The 22,783-nt window shown below is 40.2% G+C and overlaps 1 long non-coding RNA gene across 1 annotated transcript; it reads left to right on the top strand.

Annotated features, from left to right (window-relative positions):
* The first annotated feature begins 3,940 nt into the window (after nucleotides 1-3,940).
* On the top strand, nucleotides 3,941-19,242 carry LOC123276924 (uncharacterized). Its single transcript, XR_006513557.2, has 3 exons — nucleotides 3,941-12,271; nucleotides 12,537-12,612; nucleotides 16,586-19,242. It is a non-coding gene; the product is annotated as an uncharacterized lncRNA (long non-coding RNA).
* Nucleotides 19,243-22,783: the final 3,541 nt, after the last annotated feature.

Here is a 22,783-nt window from a genome sequence, read left to right as displayed (position 1 = left end):
TGCTGTAAGCCAATACGACCTCAATAAAAAGGAAAGAATACATTCAAACTCCCAAAAAATCCAATTTAAAAAATGGTCAAAGGACTTGAGTAGACACTTCTACAGGAAAGATATTCTTCAAGAAAGACCTATTTCTACAAATAAACAAGAAGCACAGGAAAAGATGCTCACCCCACGTTCATTGTAGCATTACGCACAAAACCCAAGACATGGAAACAACCTAAATGTCCATCAACAGAATCTGATGTGTTTATACACAATGGAATATTATTCTTCAAAAAAGAAGGAAGTCCTGCCATTTGTGACAAGATGGATGAACCTGGAGGACATTATGCTAAGTGAAATAACACAGAGAGAAAGATAAATATTGCATAAATTCACATTTATGTAGAATAAAAAAGCATGAACTCACGGTAACGCAGAGTAGAATAGTGCTTAGCAGATGCTGGGGGATGGGGAGAAAGAAGAGATAGCGATCAAATGTAACAAACTGTCCATAATAAGGTGAATAAGTTATGGAGAGAAACGTACAGTATGGTAACTATAGTCAATATTGTGTTATATCCCTGAGATTACTAAGAGATCTCAAGTGTTCTCACCACACACACACACACACACACACACACTCAAATTGTAACTATGTGAGGTGAAGGATGTGTTAATTAGCTTGAGTGTGGTGATCTTTTCAAAATGTACTTATTAACAAAATATCAAGGTGTACACCTTAAATATATACAATTCCTATTTGTCAATTAGACCCCAGTAAACCTGGAGGGAAAAGGAAAAAAAAGGTCAATGACAAAGAAAGAACATTAAGAGTGGCCAGTGAAAAGAAAATAATTTAGAAAGGAACTCCCATCAGTCTAACAGTAGATTTCTCAGCAGAAAATCTACAGGCTAGGAAAGAATGGAATGATAGCTTCAAAATATATCACAGAAATATATCACTTAAAATATATATATAGACACAGAGAAAAACTCATGTCCGCAATCGATATACTCACAGACAGAGAAACTCAGACTCTCAGGTCTCTAATGCAGAATAAGACAACCAAACACACATGCACACACACACACTCCTGGACCCTCCCTCCCACCCCAGCCCACAAGACAGCTCCCAAGACACACAGACAGCCCTGGCACTCAATGGAGGCCACCACAGGCAGACAGGATGAATAGACCCCGGCATGACCTGCCCCACCTAAGCTGTCATGGCAGGGGGCATTTTCCTGATTCCAAACCAAGTGCTGGGGATCTGCCTCAAGCCAGGGCCTTCTGGATGGCTGTGCGTGGGTCCTGAGATGCCAGAGAGAGACCAGGTTAGAGTTTCTCTGGGGATAGGGGCCCAGAGCAGGGACAGGGACCCTGACAGGGTGCACTTAGAGTGGGTGTTTTGGATGGGGCTTAGCAGATCCCAAGGAGAAGAGAAGAGAGGCAAACCTCCCCAGGACCCTGCCATGCCTCAGAGTGGGCTGCACCCTCTCCCACAATAACAACAATAACAGTGATGCCATCCTCAAGACTATTATATGACAATATTATCATCACCACAGCAATGACTGACCATCAGTCCCAGGTCGAGGGGCTGAGAGTTGATCATGGCCACCTGGTTTGACCTCCTCTTCTGAGCAGACTAGACCCTAAGCAAAGCTGGGCCCTGGGCAAAGCTTCTTGTTGGCCCCTTCTCCCTCTGGAGTCTCCAGGCCTCAGCCTCCCCTTCTCCCAAAATCCCTTCCCAGACCCAAGTCCCCTACCTCTGACCCTTTCCTCAGCCTGGGTACAGCCTCTCCCTGACCACTCTGAACCTGATTCCCCATCTGTACAAGGGGGATAGACATGGTACCGATCTGAGGATCCCATGTGATGATGCCTGCACAGTGCCATGCTTAGCACAGGCCTGTAACAAGAGGGGCCTTTGGTTGTGTCATTACTGCCTTTAATGAATGTGCATCTTCTAAGGCACAAGTTCTGGGAGGACAGATGCCCCTGGGAGATGATGCCAATATGCACAGGGACTCAGCATGTGGCTGCTTCTTGTCCTTATGACAGTCTTTGGACTCAGGCATGGACACTCCCATTGTAATGAAGGAAACCCACTCAGGGACACACATCTGGTAAGCAGCACACCTGGGTCTCAAGCCCAAGGCTCCTGGCCTGGCCTCCAGGGCCCATGAAGGGCTCCCCTGAATAGGAGGCTGCCAGTGGCTTTGGAGAGTGAGCTCCTCCTCGGCTGCAGGAATGATATCCCGTGTTCCAGGCCCCAAACCTCTGTCACTTCTTCTTCCCCTCAACTCTGCTGGAGCTCTGATCAGGGTGACCCTGGCACCCTTCATGGAAGTCCCCAGTCCCTTACAGGCTGGGCCTCTCTCCCGTTCACTTCTGGGCTGGTCTGACTTCCACGCCTTCTGTACTGGTCTCTCTTTGAATAACCAGGACAGCCCACCTCTGGGGTTCTTTAGGCAGCCAACAGCATCTAAACAGAATTTTATATGCACTGTTGTTTTGTTGTCCTTGTTTTGCTTGATTTTTATGGTTTGTTAATATTTATGGTAAAAGACACTGATTTTCCACCATAATAGTGATAGAAGGTTTCCTGTTTGGTATAAATTTATATAATAATAAAAAAGGTGGAATTTAAAGCAATGATTTTAAGCTGCCATCAGCCTGAATGAGTTGGGGAAACGCAGTGTACAATCATGCAGAACAGCGCCTTAGGGAGCTCAGGATGGGGCCCAGGAGAGTTGGTCACCAGTGGGGTTTGTCCTATTCACCTGGGTACCCAGGCCCCTGCCCACCTGCTTGGCTCTCCCCACCCATCACTCCTGGTGCTACCAAGCTCTCTCCGTATTACCCCCATGTGGCCCAGGAGAGAACTGATGAACTTTCTCTCTTAAAATGCTCACTTTCCTGGAGATCCTGGGAGATCCATCATGGGAGTCAGCTTACATATTTCCCCTATTAAGGTTCATAATGTAAAGCCATGCTAACAGGTAGTAAGATGACATAGATAAGTGACATATCCACTGCTGTTTCAGGTGATAAAATATCTGGTTCATTAGGAATGATTTCGAGACCATACAATCATGTCACATTTCTTACCATTCAATCATAATCATATCATTCAGGTAAAATATAGCCTCTTTTCATTTGGGATTTCTCCCTACAGTTGTATTTTATTTATCATATTTATAAATATTGTAATATTTCTAAACATATGGAAATATTTTGTTAGCTTTCTATCAATGACTTCTAGCACAATTACATTAGGAACATGCTCTGTGTGATATCATTCCTCCAAAATATATTGAAATTTGCTTTATAGCCCAAATATATAGGGTTAATTTTGTAAATGCATCATATGTGCTTAAAATTAATGTGTCCTAGGGGGCCGACCCCGTAACCTAGTGGTTAATTTCAGCATGCTCCACTTTGGCGGTCCAGGTTCAATTCCCGGGCATGGACCTACACCGCTCATCAGTGGCCATGGTGTGGTGGTGACCCACATACAAAATAGAGGACAATTTGCACAGACATTAGTTCAAGGGAAACTTCCTCAGCATAATAATAATAATAATAATAATAATAATAATAATAATAATAATAAGTCCTCAACAGTTGTTTTCTGGGTATAGATAGACATACGTATACATCTACAGTATTAAGATGATGTGCTATTAAGATCTTTTGCATCTTACAGATGTTCTGTCTGCTTTTTGTATGAATCTCTGAGGGAGGGGTGTGAAAACCTCCCACTCTGCTTGTGTATTTGACTCTTCTTTCACTTCCGTCATCATTTGCTTTATATGTTTTTAAGCAAATGCCCATGGGAAATCTTGGGAGGTTGGAAAGGAAGGAGGGAGTGTCCAGAAGTGGGCGGCAGGGGACCTGGGTTGGGAAGGACCGGAAACCAAGTCTTTGAAGGTTCCAGAGAGGACCTGTCATTGGGATGCTCCTGGTGAGGCACCAAGTTGGGGAGGGGCATTCTAAAAACGAGGTCACGCAGAGTGTGCACTGTGATGAACCAAAGGTGAAGGCAGGGGATTGGTCAAGAGGGAGTATAAAGGATCGGGATTCCTAAGGCAGCACCCAAGCAGGAGAAGGTTTAGAGGAAGACGAAGCCCTTGTCCCCTCCAACTGCTCCTGAGAGTCCACTTCACCTACTTCTTGTGTCCTGCTGACCTACTGACCTGTCTGAGCCCTCCTCCCTCCCCTCTAGGACTTGATCTCACCCAGTACTTTCCCTGACCCCCTTCTTCTTTTCCTCCCAGGTGTCCAACACCCCCTGTCCTGGCACAGCCCCTCCACAATCCCATCCCGAATTCCAACTCCTCCCTGGACCCCCTCCCCACCCATCTCCTGAACCCCTCCACATTTTTGCTTCCCAGTTGCCTTCCTGGAAACCTCAGGGCCCTTGAGAGGATCAGGACATGGAGGTGCAGGGGATGGTCTTGTGGCTCCTCCTGCTCGGGTCTCCCAGTTACCCAACCATGAATGTGAATAAATATCAGACATCACTGGTATCTTCTTTTTATTGGGCTCTTTCCCATGGTGGTTAATAACCACTTTTCATGGGATCCTTGTTGGGAGCTCAGACATTCCTGAAGCCTGAGGACCTCAGGGCAGGTTTCCTGACCAGCCTGAACTGGTTCTGGCCACAGCTGTCCACATCAAATTCTGGTTCTGTCAGCACTGCTTGGACCAAACACAACAAGGCTGACAGGATGGAAACCTGAAAATAGTAACTTTATAGCTTCAAGAAGGATTTATGAATATACTGAAAGCCGTTGAGTTGTATGTTGTCAATGGGAGAACTGTATGATTTGTGACATATATCTCAATAAAGTTGTTTTTAGAAACATAAGGAACTCTTATTTAATAAGAGTCATGGGAGTTAGACTGGAAGCCTTGTCAAGATCCTGCTTCAAGATACGTAAGTGTAGGGTCCATCTCATGTGTAGTTTGTTTTCCTATAAGTACATGGTTCATATATGTGAAGGTTGGCAGTCCTGGGAACAGTCGTATTGAAGCATTGGTGTTGGTACTAGTCCGTTAAAAAGTGGGATGTCATTTGTGCTCTGTGCTTTCTGGCTTGGTGACTTTTATCAACTTTTGAGTCATCTCTTCCTTTCTGCTCTTGGAAGCTGCCCCCAGGAACTCTGTGTCCCACCAGGATGATGGGTGCCTGGAGAAGTCCCTCAGAAAATAAGTGGCTGCATCCTACTGGGATGTTTATAATGGGGAAATCATTAGGAGTGACCTGACCAGGAGGTGAACAAGTTGTCCTGTCTTCAGTAAAGTGTTTATGTCCAGAGTGCTGAATTATGCAAAGCAAAAAGGGTCCTTAATGTCCTCAGGATTGCCCAAATTTAAAGAAATTCAGATTTCTACTGTGAAAGGTTTACTTTCTCATTCAAAAACATCTCTACTGGGGCTGGCCCCGTGGCCAAGTGGTTAAGTTTGCGCGCTCTGCTTTGGCGGCCCAGGGTTTTGCCTGTTTGGATCCTGGGCGCAGACATGGCGCTGCTCATCGGGCCGTGCTGGGGCAGTGTCCCACGTGCCATGGCTGGAGGGACCCACAACTGAAGATACACAGCTGTGTACCTCGGGGCTTTGGGAGAAAAAGGAAAAAAAATCTCTACCTTCAGGAGAGGGAGGGAGGGAGAGAGAAAGCGAGAGAGAGAGACAGAGAGAGAGAGAGAGAGAGACTGAGAACACTCTAGAGATAAGTAGATTTGTTCGATTGGCATGCACCAGATTCTTAGAGAGGGATCTGGAAAGGTCTAGTGGTCAAGAATAACCCTTACATTGAGGCAGAATCATCCCACATGAATAGTTCCAATCAAAGAAGAATCTATTCTATTTCTTTTGAGTCTACAAAGGAGGAAATTTCTTGATAGTCTCCATTGAAACATTTCCTTCTCTACCTAGGCTACATTCTCATAGATGAGTTAAGCTCTCTTTCCCTACTTCATCTTTGAGAACCTGGATAAATTAACTCATTTTGCATTTCCCACATCCACCCTTGTTCGTGGTCATTGACTGTCAGAATCTCAGCTTTATTGGCTCCATTGGATCTCATCTAGGTAGGAGTCAACTACTGATATCAGTGTCCAGACAGTTGCCAGATGTAACGAGAGTGCCCACGACTGGGGATGTTTAACCAGGTAGTGACCAGATGGTTTTTGTCTTTTTTGTGCATTTGATCCACATGTTTATCCATTGTGCTGAGAGCTACTTCTCTCTCTCAGACAGTGGTGACTCAAAGACGGTGTCTGTTTCCCATGAGCACACATTTTACTGACCCCAGCTGTGAGGGCTGAAGAGGAAAATGTTATAGATTTCAGAGGCTACTTTATAGAGAAGTTTTATTTGCACAAAACTGAAGTTTGGTATGTGGATTAGTACGAATTACATTGTGAGTTTGTTTTCTCCTAAGATCCTTGTAACTCTAGTTTCTGTAAAACAATGTTTGCCTTTTATGTTGCCTTTTGTTTTGGTGAACATACATTCCAGAAATTTTGTATTCCCTTACAAATTAATTTTCATGGTTGCTATTGCTTGATTTAGGTGCAATACTATGAAATATGAATGTGAATTCTTTTTATTAGCTATGTGGAATTGTGTTTTTAACTAACTTCAATTCTCATAGTTTTAATCGTCATATATAAGATCACAGTATTATGCAAATCTTTATGAACTTCCGAAATCTGACATTATGTTCTCTGGTCAGAATCAAAGTGAATATTGAAAGAATCCTCAATGGTTTTAGAAAATTAGATTAAACAATAATCTATGCTTAATTTTTGTTGGAATAGTAATCCCAGTATTATTATAATAGTAGCTGCCCATGTCTCTCAGTTATGTGCATATCTATGAACATCTCTCTCTCTCTGTTATTCTCATTTGTATCTTAAACATACATCTTTGATTGTTATTTTTGCTCATTCCTCCATATATTTGGGCATATTTTTGAAGATGTTCCAAAGAATTTTATCCAAGTACTTCATGAATATACACTAGAAGACCTAGGCTTCCAATCCTCTATAAGTTTGATTTTACTTATTTTTCAATTATAAATTGACTTATAAATTCACAAGTTCTGTTAACTATTTAAAAAATATTTGCAATGTGTTTGTCAGCAAATAAAACAGTTTGCGTATCACACACAGCTTAACTGTGGTATAATTTATGCATAATAGCAGCACATTTTTAATGAATACAGTTTGTTGATATTTGACATATGTATGCAGCAATGAAACCATCACCATATTAAGATAGTAACCACACTCATCACTCCCAAAAGTTTCCTGCTGCTCCTTTGTGACCCATCTGTCCTCCCTCTCCTCCACGAGGAGATATTTGAGGGGTATGCTTACCTCCTGGAGGCTGGTTTAGGGTTTCAAAAGATGACTCTTTGTGACAGAGATACTGTAAATGTCTTGAGGTTCTTTATTATCTACAATATTATTTTAGCTAATCCATATTCTACCTGACCATTTCCATCTTGGTCCTGATGTTTTTGGAATTCTGTGGAAGTTGACAATTATTATTACTTCTTTGGGAATTTCTGCATTCGTCATTTTCCTCTGGAGAACTGCTGTGAGTATACTAAAGTACTTTATGAATATTTGTTAGGTCATCAATAAATAGGAATTTTGATAGTCACTGGATCTTTTATTTTCATTCAAGACTGCAAATTTCCCTTTGAGTACTGCTTTCGCTGCATTCCAAAAATTTTGATAAGTCCTATGTTCATCATCATTTAGATTTAATTATTTAGATTTAAATCAGATTTAATTTAATTTAGGTTGAATTATTTTTAAATTGCTGTTGAGACATCTTCTTTGACCCATGTGTTCTTTAGAAGTGTGTTGTTTAATCTCAAATATTTTGTAGTTTTCCAGTGATCTTTCTGTTACTGATTTCTAGTTTAAACCCATTGTGATTTGAGAACATAGTTGTTATGATTTCTTTTACTTTAAATTTGGTAAAATGTATTTTATGGTCCTGAATATGGTGTATCTAAGTGAATATTCTATGTGAGCTTGAGAAATATGTGTATCCTGCTGTTAGATGAAGTCTTCTACAGATATCAATAGATCCAGTTGATTGAAGATGCTGTTCAGTTCAACTGTACTCTTATTGAATTTCTGTATTCTGGATCTGTCAGTGACTGATAAAGGGCTTTGAAATCTTCAGCTATAATAATAGATTCATCTGCTTCTCCTAGTAATTCTATCAGTTTTTGCCTCATGTATTTGGACACTCTGTTTTTAATACATACACATTAGGGATTTTATGTCTTCTTGGAGAACTGACCCCTTTACTATTAAAGTGACGCCCCTCATTATCCCTGATGATTTTCTTTACTCTGTAGCGTTGTTTTGGAGGATAATTTCACTGGCTACAGAAATCTAGGTTGATGGTTCCTTCCTTTTAACACTTTAAATATTTCACTCTACTTTCTTGTTGATTGCACAATTTCTGAAGAGAAGTCAAATGTGTGTCTTATCCTTGTTCCCCTATGGGTAAGATGTTAACCCCCCTGTCCCTACCCTGTGTTAGCTTTTCTGTAGTTTGAATATTATATGTCTAGGTGTACATTTTTTCTTGTTTGGTGTGTATCCTGCTTGGAATTCCTTGAGCTTTCTGGACCTATGGTTTGGTGACTATCATTAATTTTGGAAAATTCTCAGTCATTATTTCTTCAAATATTTCTTCCTTTCCTTTCTTCTGCCGGTGTTCTCATTGTGTATATGTTATGTCTTTTGTAATTGTGCCACTGTCTTGGACTTTATGTGCTGTATTTTCGGATCTTTTTCCTTTGCATTATTCTTTTGAAAGTTTCTACTGACATTTCTTCAAGCTCCTTGATTCTTTCCTCGGCTATGTCAAATATGTTAATGAAGACACCAATGGCATTTCTTATTTCTGTTATGGTGTTTTTGATTTCTAGAATTTCCTTTGGACCCTTAGAATTTTCATCTCTCTGCTTACATTCACCATTTCTTCCTGAATGTTGTCCACTTTTTTCGCTAGAGCCATTACCCTGGTTAATCATCATGGTTTTCAATTAGCCTGATAGTTCCATCTTCTCTGCCATACTGAGTGTGATTCTAATGCTTGCTCTCTGTGTTCAAAGTGTACATTTTCTTCTTTTAGTCTGCCGTGTAAGGTTTTTTTGAAAGCTGGATGTCGTGTCCTGGTTGAAAGGAAGAACTTAGCTAAATAGGCCTTTAGTCTGAGAATTTATATTTGTTAGGCTGAATTTGCTCTTAGGTGAGACAGGAAGAAGAGAGAGCTCTGGAGTTGGGTATTTCCCTTCACCAAGGTCACTCAGTCTTTGGAAAAATATCACTTAGGCTCTGCTAAAGTAGTTTCTCTTGCATGAAAGTATTTTTAAGAACAGAATACCATGAGTTTATTTCTAAATGGCTATTTTCCCCCTCTTCCTGCCAATAGCATGAGGGGATTTTTCTCCAGTATTTCCTGTGAGAACCTGTTAGGAATCCTGGAGATAAAACTCACACAAGTATGGCAGCTCCTCAAGACTGGGCACCCTGGCATTTTTAAATCTCTTGCTTGTCCATGCTGAGCATCCAGGACTTTATCAATTACACTATAATTTTTCCTACCATGGCATTCTGGTTCCCACAGAGGTGTCGACCTAGGTTTCTGCTCCAATAAGTGGTGATTGTCTATATCTGCAGGTCCATTTCTCTAAATCTGCAGGCAGCGTTTGGCCCTGTGACATCAGTTCTCTGAGAGATATACAAACACATTTTGACTTGCAGTTTGTTCAGCTTTTATCTTGTTATGTGGACAGGAGTGACAACTTCCAAGCTCCTTACAAGCTGGATCAGGATCCAGGAGTTAAGCTCTTTTCTTTGTTACCTTTAGGTTACTAACCTGAACACAAAGTAATGTTTGCAATGGAAGTTACCTTTGTAAAATGCTTTAATCATTTTAGTAAAGAACTCATTGAGGAAGAAAACAAGATATTTTCAATGATAAAACTACAAATTATAAAGCCTCCCCTTTGTAAGGAAACACAGATATTAAGTATTTGGTGAGCCCGCTCCTCTTCCCACTTGTCTCTGCCTCTGGGTTTGGGTGACAAGCGAGATGGAAGCTCATTGTTTTCTGAGCATTGTGTGAAGGAATATCAATGATTTTCTGTGTGCTCTCCATGTACTTATTTTCCTATAACAACATTGTTATGACTGGCTTTTGATACTGTAATGATATTCCATCATCTGGGCAAGATTTTTGGGCTGGTCTCAGTGTCTTATCATCACTTAAATCTATTAAAAGGAGAAATATGTTTTAATGGTCAAGAAAATGTGTCTTTCATGGTATTAAAATGGGGTCCTGCCTGGTTTTATTGAGCTATAATTCCACAGGAGATGACTCAGGTCTGCGAAGCACTTTTTGCCCTTTCTTGAAATGTTAGCTGTCATTTCTGCTGTTGATTGTGCTTTTCCTCTAGCCATCTCCCACTCTCTTCCTCATTTGATGACCCTCTGTTTTCAGTGGTCTGGGAAAATCATAGGACTTGATGTGTTGTAATTATTTATCAACTCAGCAAACAGCCAACTCTGTAAGATTTCAGAAAAGCTTTCTAGTGAGTGAAAGAGGCATATCTTGGTACAAAGATTTTGGATTTGTTTTTGGAAACTTTTACTACAATGCCAGGTTCTGGCCTTCAGTGTGGATATTGGGTTTGACAAAAAATAAACCAGATAAATGAAGCATTAGTGTGTTTATAAAAATGTTTGTCATATCCATTATCAAAATTAAATACATTGGTGTTCATTTAATAGAACATAAACAATCTTTTGGTCAAAAATAAGTTATTTCCCTGTGTTCTCCTTATCAGAGATAGTTTGTGAAGTTTCATGACTTAAACAGGAAATTCTAAATTTTTCTCCTTTTTAATCCTAGGAATCATGAAATTGAATAAAATGATGATTATAATTTAATTGGATTATTTTGATATTTTATCATAATGATAGATTTTCACTAATAATATCTTTAATATCTGTTCTTTTTTTTTTGTTTGAGGAAGATTAGCACTGAGCTAACATCTGCTGCTAATCCTCCTCTTTTTGCTGAGGAAGACTGCCCCTGAGCTAACATCTGTGCCCATCTTCATCTACTTTATACGTGGGACGCCTGCCACAGCATGGTTTGCCGAGTGGTGCCATGTCTGAACCCGGGATCCGAACCCGCAAATCCCAGGCTGCCGAAGCAGAACATGTGAACTTAACCACTGTGCCACCGGGTCTGCACCACTAATAATATGTTTTGATACCATATTTAATTTTGTTTCTTCCTCTCCTAGGTAAATCCTCGAGTATATCAAGGTAAGAGTTTAGGCTTCAGTTTTCTGTGTAGTATCTTCTCAGTTGTGGTGTTTGGTGTGGGTTTTAATTCAAATGGGAGTAAATACAGTGACTTCTGATGTCTGATTGACTTCCTAACGCTTGAAAACTTTACTCTTCGGAGGTTGGAGTCTAAATGACAACGTAGAGGGAGTTGCCATCTATTGAGGTAAGAGAACTGCAGGAGGAAGATATGGGAGTGAAGAGAAGAGGATGAGTTTAATTTTGTGTACAAATGTTTAGGCAGCAAGTGATGGTATGAGTCTGAAGTTTGGAGTGAGTGTATTGACATGACCTGGCTCTTGGTGAAATGTGAAGATGATAAAGCACTGTTGGAGCCTATCAAAAAGCTTATGGCTTAGAGAAGAGCCCAGATATTGCCAGGCAAAGTGTGTGTCACAACCATGGGTTATGAGTCTGAAGTGGAGGGAGATTGAATATAAGGTTGCTTGATTTTTCTTTCTTTCTCATCTGTTGATGACAAGGCTACTTGAACTGTACACATTTTCTAAGAATATTGCTTAATGATGGGATATTAGAATAAGACATTTTATTCTGTTTCCTCATCTTTGAAAAAAATATTAATAGGAATCTCATTGAAATAGGATTCTTATAGCTATATTTCTTTCCTACATTTAAGATGACACTAAAACTTGCTTTCTCCTGGGATCATAGTCCTGCTAAAAAGTTTTTTATGCTTATGGTGCCAATAATGTGCCTTTGCTGTTGACACACTGGGGTGAGTCAATTTTATTGGTTTTGGTAATAATCTTAGAAAAGATTTTTATCTCTTTTTAGTTAATTTACATCACATTTCTGAGAAGACTAAGAATTACATGAAGGAAAACTCAGAACACATCAAAACAACGTTCATTTGTGAACAGAAGGTATAATCATCATTTAATTTTTATTTTCATGGCTTCACCTTGAATTACTTCCACTTTCTTCTAGATCATGTATTTTGCTGTCTCTTCTTTCATCCTAGAGTCCTATTTCATTATATTGTATATCAGTCTAAATTCAAAGCAAGCATCTTATATGTAAAGTATGACTTCTTTTATTTCTGTAAGGACTTACCCATGGGAGATAGGTTTCACTATCAGTATAATTAATATTTTTGAGTTCTGAATCCTGTATTACATATTTGTATAGATAACGAAGCAAAGAAACATACTCAAGAAAATAAGAGGAAACTAAGATTCTCTGTGATGAGGCACATAACTTTAAGGTAAAAATCCTCTCTTTTCTCTAGATTATACTCTAAAAACAGAAATAATAATATTGAGTAAATATTACTAATCTCTACATGTTTTGTTGAGGAGTAACCTCAAAACACTTGAACGCACTAATGAAATCATGAATAATACCATTCAAAGTATGCGTGCTAAAGTTGCAGTCAGAGACAGATCGGAACATCAAGAATCGGGACTTGGTGAGAGTTTTGCTGCTAAGTTACTTCCACAATTTGACTTTTGAGCCCTTTTGTTCACTGCGTGAATTGAGCCCTGCATTCTTCAGCGCTGTTCACTGCTGTTTCAAGTACTAATACCACAATGCCTTTTTGTTTTAAGGAATTAGGAAGAATTTTTTTCTGCTTTTACAACCCTGGGTTAATTTTTTGTATCATTTAGCACTCTCTCCCCTCCAAGAAATAGAGTACTGAGAAATTGTAGGAGAGAGTGCTAGAGACTTCTAGCCACATTGGGCAGTCCTCTCTCTCTTAGTGCAGAGCAGAGAATTTTCAAAGCGACATTATTTACTTTCTACTAAGAAAAGCTTTTCTTCTGAGCCGTTTGGCTTCAAGATTTTAGACCTTCTTTGCTTTTGCCTTGTCCCCCAGTCAAGTATCTCATTGTCTCAATAGTAGAAAGTTGGAGTGCCCATGAAATATTTCTGACTTCAACTATTCTCTTAGTTCCTCATTTCTTTCTGTGTTTGACTTTTCTCCTCAGTCCAAACGGGATAAGCTGCTTTCAATGATACAGGGGCTGATGTGGGGTATGTTTTGCTGGCATTTCTTCTTTTTACCATATCGTCCTGTGTTCCCATTGCAATCCAGTACATGTTTTGTTTCTATCCTACATGTAGATAGCAGAAAAGAAAAATCTACAGAGAACTTAAAAGTTGATATTTCAACGAACACCTCAGGAATTTCAGAAGTAAACTACCTAGATTTGCTGCAAGAATTTCATTGTACACCTTAAGTTTGATGAAGAACAAATACTTCATGTCTTAGGATATTAAATTTATATATTATTGATAGGGAGTTTTCTTCTTTTGAACTATGTCATTAGTGAGAATATTTTGCTTTAGGTTCAAATCCCCCTGAGGAAGTTCATTTCAGTGAAGGAAAATGCTCAGCTTAAGATCAAGAAGGAGCAGATAACAGAAAGTTCCTCCCATAGATTGTATAAATCAGAACACTAAACATTATCACTTCCTTTTTAATTTTCTTGCTTTTAATTGTGGTAAAATATCCATAAGAAAAATTTACCATCACTTAGCATAATACCCTCAAGGTCCATCCATGTTGTCACAAATGGCTGGATTTCATCATTTCTTATGGCTGAGTAGTATTCCATTGTGTATAAATGCCACATCTTCTTTATCCATTCGTCCCTTACTGGGCACTAGGTTGCTTCCAAGTCTTGGCTATTGTGTATAATGCTGCAGTGAACATAGGGGTGCAAGTATCTTTATGCCTTTGCGTTTTCAAGTTCTTTGGATAAATACCCAGCAGTGAGATAGCTGGATCATATGGTAGATCTATTCTTAATTTTCTGAGGATACTTCATACTGCTTTCCATAGTGGCTGGACCAGTTTGCACTCCCACCAGCAGTGTACAAGTTCCAACAACATTTTTCACCGAAATAGAACAAAGAATCCTAAAATGTATATGGAACAACAAAAGACCCCGAATAGCCAAAGGATTCCTGAGAAAAAAGAACAAAGCTGGAGGTATCACACTCCTTGATTTCAAAATGTACTACAAAGCCATAGTAACCAAAACAGCATGATACTGGCACAAAAACAGAAATACAGATCAATGGAACAGAATCGAGAGCCCAGAAATAAACCCACACATTTATGGACAGCTAATATTCGACAAGGGAGCCAAGAGCATGCGATGGAGAAAGGAGAGTCCCTTCAATAAATGGTGTTGGGAAAACTGGACAGCCACATGTAAAAGAATGAAAGTAGACCATTATCTTACACCATGCACAAAAATCAACAGAAAATGGATTAAAGACTTGAATGTAAGACCCAAAACCATGAAACAGCTAGAAGAAAACATAGGCAGTACGCTCTTTCACATCGGTCTTAGCAGCATATTTTCAAGTACCATGTCTGACAGGGCAAGGGAAACAAAAGAAAAAATGAACAAATGGGACTACATCAAACAAAAAAGCTTCTGCACAACAAAGGAAACCATCAACAAAATGAAAAGACAACTTAACAATTGGGAGAAGATATTTGCAAACCATATATCAGATAAGGGGTTAATATCCAAAATATACAAAGAACTCATACAGCTCGACAACAGAAAAACTAACAAGCCAATTAAAAAATGGGCAAAAGATCTGAACAGAGATTTCTCCAAAGAAGATATATGGATGGCCAACAGGCATATGAAAAGATGTTCAACATCATTAGCTATCAAGGAAATGCAAATCAAAACTACAATGAGGTATCACCTCACTCTGGTCAGAATGACTATAATTAACAAGACAAGAAACAACAAATGTTGGAGAGGATGAGGACTGTACCTTAACATAATAAAGGTCTTATGTGACAAGGTCACAGCTAATATCATACTCAATGGTAAGAGGTTGAAAGCTTTTCCTTTAAGATCAGGAATAAGACAAGGGTGCCCACTCTCACCACTCCTATTCAACATAGTACTGGAAGTCCTAGCCAGAGAAATAAGGCAAGAAAGAGAAATAAGTCATCAGAATTGGAAAGGAAGAGGAAAAATGGTCTCTATTTTGAGATTACATGGTTTTATATATAGAAAATCCTAAAGTCTCCACCAAAAAACTGTTAGAGCTGATCAACAAATGAAACAAATTGTGGGATACAAAATAAGTAGGTTTTCTATACACTAATAATGAATTGTCTGAAAAAGAAATAAAGAAAATGATTCCATTTTCAATAGCATCAAAAACAATAAAATACTTCAGAGTTAATTTAACCAAGGAGGTGAAAGAATGCTACACTGAAAACTACAAAACATTGATGAAGACATTGAAGAAGACACAAATAATGGAACAGTATCCCACTTGTTTTCATGGATTGGAAGAATTAATATTGTTATAATGTCATACTACCCAAGGCCTTCTATAGATTCAATGCAATCCTTATGAAGATTCCAATGTCATTTTTGCAGAAGTTGATAAAACCCTCCCAAAATTCATATGGAACCGCAGAAGACTCGGAATAGACAAAGCAATCCTTAGAAAGGAGAACAAAGCAAGAGGCATCTCACCTCCTGACTTCAAGGTATATTATAAAGCTGTAGTAATGAAAAGAGTATGATACTGGCATAAAAATTGACACAAGATCACTGTAACAGAATTGAGAGCCCAAATCTCAACCCATGCATATAGAGTCAGCTAAGATTTGACAAGGAGGCCAAGAACACTGAATGGAGAAAAGACAGTCTCTTCAATAAATGGTGCTTGGAAAATTGGATATTCACATGTAAAGGAATGAAACTAGACCCCTATCTTACACCACTCACAAAAATTAACTCAATATGGATTAAAGACTTAAATGTAAGACCTGAAAATGTCATTCCCTCTCATTCTCTCTGCTCTTAATATGGAAAGACAGAGCTTTTGTGGTGGTGAAGGGCAGGGTGGAGAGTGGTCCTGGAAATAGATGCCTGTTTGTCTGGAACATACATTCTTTAGTAGCCTTGAATTGTCTCTGTGATCCTCTCGGACTTTCCCCTTACCACCCTACTTTTGTAGACACAGGCAGTGACAATAATTTTTTGCCTTGACTTCTATAACTACCCTAAGCTCTCCATGGGACCCAGTAGGAGGTGTGGAGTTTTGTGGCACTGATGCTACCCTTTTAAAACCTGGTGGACGAGAAGGTGACAGGGACTGTTCCTCTTTCAATGAGGTTCAGCTTTTGTTGCAGTTGGTATTTTTGCTCACAATATTAACATGTTTCAAAACTTTGTGTTCCATAGGTCAATATGGCTGCAAGAGCACATGTTCCTTTCCCAGAATTGCACTACACACCCTACCCGTGGGCTGCCCTTTATCACCACTCATGGACCATGGGCCACCTCCACCTCCTGCATGCTGGTGTCCTCTGGGACTTCAACTACCACCTCCACCAATTGGTGGGATGATCTGAACAGTATGTGTTGGTTTGTAGAGAATATTAATGTTTTTTCTTGTTGAGTCTTTGGAGAAGATATAGAGATGGCACTACAGAGCTTTGCAATGCAAGGGTAAACCTGGCTGAGGACATTGTAACAGTCGTCAAGTTTCTCAGGACATAGATACCATGGGCTGTGGGGCATTCAAGGTTGATCAGCAGCCACCCCTGCTGGACCCCTCTCACCACATCCCTGTATCCTCCAGTCACCACCCCTGACTGTCAGCTTTGCATCTCCCCAAACTTACTGCACAATATCTCAATTCTTTTCCTGTGTTCCTGCTGTCTCAGCCCATAATACCAACTCTCAGTGGGGCCAACTCAGAGCCTCAGCCCCATTGTCTGTGAGGGGAGTAATACTGGTTTCGGAGATCATTGTGAGGAAGACGAGATTAAGTACATAATGAAAATGTCTTGCAAAATGGCTGGGACACCTGTTGGCACTCACCATTCTCACTGTTCAAATGAAAATATCTCCTCATAGAAGCTTATCAGAAGATAGTCACTGAAGTACATTCAACTAAACTAAGGGCGTAAGAGCTCAGGCCCAGAGATGCACAATCCTTGTTTCAAAGATAAGGCAAAGACCCCCCTTTTTCCTAGTGAAATTCAGGTCCTACCAGTCCTGAGAAACTTGAGGAATGCTACCATGTCCTCAGCCAGGTTTACCCTTGCCTTGCAAAGCTCTGTAGTGCCATCTCTACATCTTCTGCAATTATTATGAGAATGTTTGAGTTTAGAGATCCATACCTGAGATCTGAAGACAGTTATTTTCCACTAAATATAGACACACAGATGTAGCCACACACTAAAGTGCTCATCAGAAGCCACAAATATATTATAGAAAACAAATGTATATAGGAAGAAATAAGATCACATTGAAATCACCTGGGCAACGATCTGAAACTAAAAAATTAAAGTTTAGTTCATACCTCAAAATCAAGATTAACATAAACTATAAATGGATCATGATTTACAATTATGGTTTCTTGGGGGTAAACCCATGAAATAAGTCTCATTGAATTATTCCCTTTAAATGGAGGCCATTTGTTACATGTAAATTATACCTCATTAAAGTTGTTTAAAAAACATAAAAATACTAGAAGAAAATGTGGGAGAATTCCTTCATAATCTTGAAGTGGGTGGGTAATGGGAATTTTTCTAACCATGTCTCAAAATCCAAAAAGACATTAAAAAAAATTAAGAAGTTTGACTACTTCAAATTGGAAAACATCTACATGGCATAAAACACCAATAGAAAAATCAAAAGACAACGCAAACTCAGAAAATATTGGCAACTCAGAGCACAGAAAAAGGAATGGCCTCTTAAATATCTAAAGACTTTGAAAATGAGAAGAAAGAGCCAAACAACACATTGGGAAAACAGGCTTAGAAGAACAGATTTTTGTAGAAAAGGAAAACACAAATGGCTTCTAAACATGTCCCCAAATTATCGGCTTTATTAACAATAAGAGAAATGCAGATTAAAACAACACTGGATGTAATTTTTTACGTCTTTGATGAATGAAAAATGCACAAGTTTGAAAACACACTGTGTCAGGCAAGCCTGGGAAAGGCAGGACTAGGATGCTCTGCTGGGGGAGTGTAACTGCAAACTGGCACGATTCGCATGAGAGGAGGTCTAGCAAAAGTAGACAGGCGTCTACCCTATAACCCAGCATTTCGATGAAACAAGGTGAAAACTAGTGTATAGAGAGGCTACCTCTGCGAAAAAGGATACATTGTTTCTCACCTGTGAATAAAATACAACTAGACCGCCGTATAAGGAATTAGGAAGAGAGGCTCTAGAGAAGTAGAAGGGAACCAGCCTTTAGTTGATAGTTTTCCAGATGACAAGGCGCCCCGGCCTTGTTAGAGAACTGAGCGATACCCAGAGATCTTGAATTCTGAGCTGGATGTAGCAATTCTAGGAGACTTTGAGGTCCTTGAGGATATTCTATGTGTGGGACACATGCTCTATGTGTATTTGTGGATATTTGGCTACACAGAGGAGTAGACTGTGGCAGAATCTGTTAGTTGTCTCTCAACATTCATGCCCTCCTCTTGCTCATAGAGATGGAATCTCTATTTCTTAGCTGAGCGCACAGCAACTCAGAAGAAACATCACGTTTCCCAGCCTCTCTGGAGGCTAGTGCAGCTGTATGGCTAGATTTGGATGACTGGAATGTGAGCAGAAGCAACGTGTGAACATTCCTGGTTATTCACTTAGGCCAGGGAATGTCCTTCCCTTCCCCCACCCGCACTTCCTACCGGCTGGAAGGTGGACATGATGGTTAGTCCTCTCAGCAGTACCCTGGAGATGGTGGAGCAACTTTACAGAAGGAGCCTGGGTCCCTGAGAGGGTGAGCTGCTAAACCAGTAGGGACTGCATATGCCCAGACTATTAAGTGAGGAAGAAATGAGTTTATTATTTTGTTCTTGAAGCAACCAAACCTATATCTAAGCAATACACCACAGCAAGGAATTTCTTCATCTTGAAGCCAGTGGGAAGCTGTTGACAGGAATGTGAACTAGATGATTTATAGGAATATTTTAGCTGTAATGGTAAGATTTGATAATTCCATTTATGTGCAGTTCTATTATAAGCAAAATGAATCTCCAATGACAAAACGCAAATCAGTGGTTGCTTGGGGCTGGGGTGGGTCAGTTACTGCAAAGAGGGACAAGGAAACATTTTACAGACTGTAAAAATGTCCCATATCTTGATTATGGTGGTGGTTCTTATTGGTATAATCAGAAAACCAGTAAGCTATTCCCAATTTTAAAAAGAATTATGTCAGAGTTCATAAGAAATATTCCAAGAACAACTACATACAAAGGTAAAGATAAACTCTGATCCCCAAAGAAGCCTTCAAAGGAATAAAAATTGTAAATTTTAGACATTACATATTCTGTATTTTCAAAGTAAAAGATATTCTCCTAGCAGAATAGTACATAATCAAATTGGAAAATTGTCAAATAGAGATGCATTTGGAAAAAGAATAAGAAATTACCTCATCCACTATAGTTTATTATTTTTACCATTTCATGGCCTTTTTTTTTTCTTTTTGCTAAGGAAGATCCTCCCTGAGCTAACATCCACTGCCAATCTTTTTCTTTTTTTTTGTATGTGAGCTGCCACCACAGCATGGCCACTGACAGACGAGTGGTGTAGGTCCATGCCTGGGAACTGAACCTGGACTGATGAAACAGAGCACACCGAACTTAACCACTAGGCAACCAGGGCTGGCCTTCATGGCATTTTTGTGCAGCATTGTTTTCATTCTGTGAGTGAACCATATACACTTTTGACTACACTACACAGAATCTCATGATTTCTGCTTCTTTCCACATTAATGTTTTCTAACATTAGACCAAGACCATTGCCCATGTTCCTGCAATGCCTTTGAAACATCTGAATTTTAAGAGCTGCCTAGGCCAACCCTGAACTTCCCAGAAGCAATTAGGCTATTATATAAAAATGTTGTTCCCAGGAGACATCCATCATCTCTGTCATTTTCCTTTTCTGTTTGAGATCACTTGAAAAACAAGATAATTTAATCGCGTTATACTCTTTGCTGCTTAACACTCTATTTTATTGATTCTAGAACTTACCAAGAAAGTACACACTTATCTCATCATTTTGATATGAAAGTACATATCAGACATTGTGCTCTGCCTACTCCCATGAGAGGAAATCAAAGGTACACAGGGTGGCTGGTGGCTGGGTGATTGACCCGCAAGCACAGGTGGGTATGGATTTCCCCAGTCTTTTGAAATGTATGTCATTATTCTCAGAGGAGAGTTTGATGCTCTTCTCTCACTCCCATGGCCTGGATCTTCCTGGCCCTGCTGGGTTCTGTTCACAAATAGAGACTGAAGTTGTTTTCCTAAGAGAGCTTGGTCCTTCCATCTTTTAGGCAGATCGGTACCCCTTCACCTCTTTCCAATCAGCGATTGGGCTGCATTGGGGGTGAGTGTCAGCTCATTTCGGAGTCACCCACCACAGGTTTCCAGTGCTCACATGTTTACTGTGCTTATTAGAGACTCCCCTGTAGTTAGATTTGTCCCCATGCTCTCTGAGACTGTGGGCGGCTTACACAGCCTTTTCACCCTGATCTCCAGCCTCAGGTGCTGTTCCAGGGCCAGAGCTAATGTCCCTAGGGGGATCCCAGTAATGTGTTAGGGGCTCTTCTAGATTCCATCCCATCCCTCCAGCCAACATCAAAATACCTGCTCATTTCCTTGTCTGCTAGTAGCATCCTTCTGCCTGGAAAAAGCCTGATCCTCAATGTGCAAAGAAGATTCCTCTGGTATGAGAAGACCTGTGACCTCATTCACAGAGCAATGGCCCTTCTCTCTCTGAAAGTGTGGTCCGTCTGGTCCTCTTTACTTCCTCCCATATCCCTCTCATGTTCTAAAACATATACGTTTGGTAATGTTTCATTTTTCCCACTTGTTGCCATGCCCCTCCTTTCTACATCCCCTCTGGAAGCAGAAGTTCCATCCACCTCTTTCCCCTCGACCCAGCACAACTGCCGTTTCTGCTCAAAATCAATTCTCCCACCTAGAGAACAGGCAAATGCCACAGGGGAGAGGACAGTGTGGCGTGGGGCTCGCATCATCATGCGTCTCTTTTCTCAGAGAAGGCAGCCCTTCAAGTCTTGTTTTGTCTGGTTTTATGGACTTTTTCAGCTTTTATAGCTGTTTGTTTTTGGAGAGTTTGCCTAATACAAGATACTCTGTCATAGATAAAACTGAAATGATTTTACCCTGTTGTTTTAATCCAAAAAATAGATATATGTTATTTTTATAGAGAGAAGCATTTACATAGGAATTTTGCCAGCAATACTGACTGTCTTTCAGGAACAATTCTCCTTCAACACATTAAAATGAATCACATGAAATCCTTGATGCATTCTCCTCAGAGACTAGTTAGAGAATCTCTCCATTCTCTTTGTGGAGACAGGTTTATAACAGAATCTCTTAGGCACTGTTTTAGATCCTCTTTGCCTCTCCTCTCTTGTTGCACATGTCCTTGTAGCAACCAGCTCTGCAAGGCTCTGGTGCACTGTATGCAAGTGCAACCTAACTGCACCTCACATTTTGTCCCTCTGCACAGGCCTCCCACTCTCACCCTGGGTATTTTTGTAGAGACTGAAGTGTCAGATGTTCCATGATCAAAGCCCACACGTGCTCAGTCAAGGTTCTCTTAGTGTGAGTTTCTGTGTGTAGTCAGGGAGTGTGTTCAGTTGTCGTGTGATCTGTGTGTGTGGTGGGTATGTTACTAGGTGGTGTGTGCACATTTTTAGTATTTGTTCTCATCTGAAGGTAAACAGTCATTCATTTGTGTGTGGGTGTGTACTGATGTTTGCTGTGCTTAGAGAGTTTATGGTTGTGTGAGATCTGGACAAATGTGAAATAAATACATAAGTGTGGTCAATGTTTGTGTGTGGTAAGAAGGTGGATTAATACTGTAAGACCTGAGAATGTGTGGTCAGGAGGGGCATATGTGATCAGAGTAGGTGTTTTGTATCAGTGTTTATGTGTGGTCACAAGGTCTATAGGTATTTGGGAAGTCTGTGTGTGTGTTGTCAGTATTTGCATGTTGTTACAGGGTGTATGGTCATTTTGGGGTGTGTGTGTGTGTGTGTGTGGCTACAGTGTGGTGAGGGAGTGATGGTGGGAGAAGCATCAAAAACTTGCCCAACTATTTAACAGTCACCTCCATCAGAGTCCCGATTTTTCCAGCAAATTTCAAAAGATTGTCCGAGGGGCCTGGAGGAGGTGTTAGGGCTAGGAGATAGGAGAGTGTTTGTAACTGGTAGAAGAACAGAGTGGGGAGTCTGTGTTCAGGGTTTGTATATGTGTGTACGTGGGCATGGGTTGAGAGATCAGTGTCTATTCCAGGTGTTTATTGTCACTGGTATTTGTGGAGGGTGTAGTTTCAGGTTTCAGGTGTGGAAGTGTTGTATGTTCATTTGGAGGCTGTGCAAAGCTATGT

The sequence above is a fragment of the Equus asinus genome, chromosome 14 (genome assembly GCF_041296235.1).
Source record: "Equus asinus isolate D_3611 breed Donkey chromosome 14, EquAss-T2T_v2, whole genome shotgun sequence".
In the NCBI taxonomy this organism is placed as follows: domain Eukaryota; kingdom Metazoa; phylum Chordata; class Mammalia; order Perissodactyla; family Equidae; genus Equus; species Equus asinus.
The sequence above is the reverse complement of the archived record's forward strand: the minus strand, read 5'-3'. Positions and strand labels throughout refer to the sequence as shown.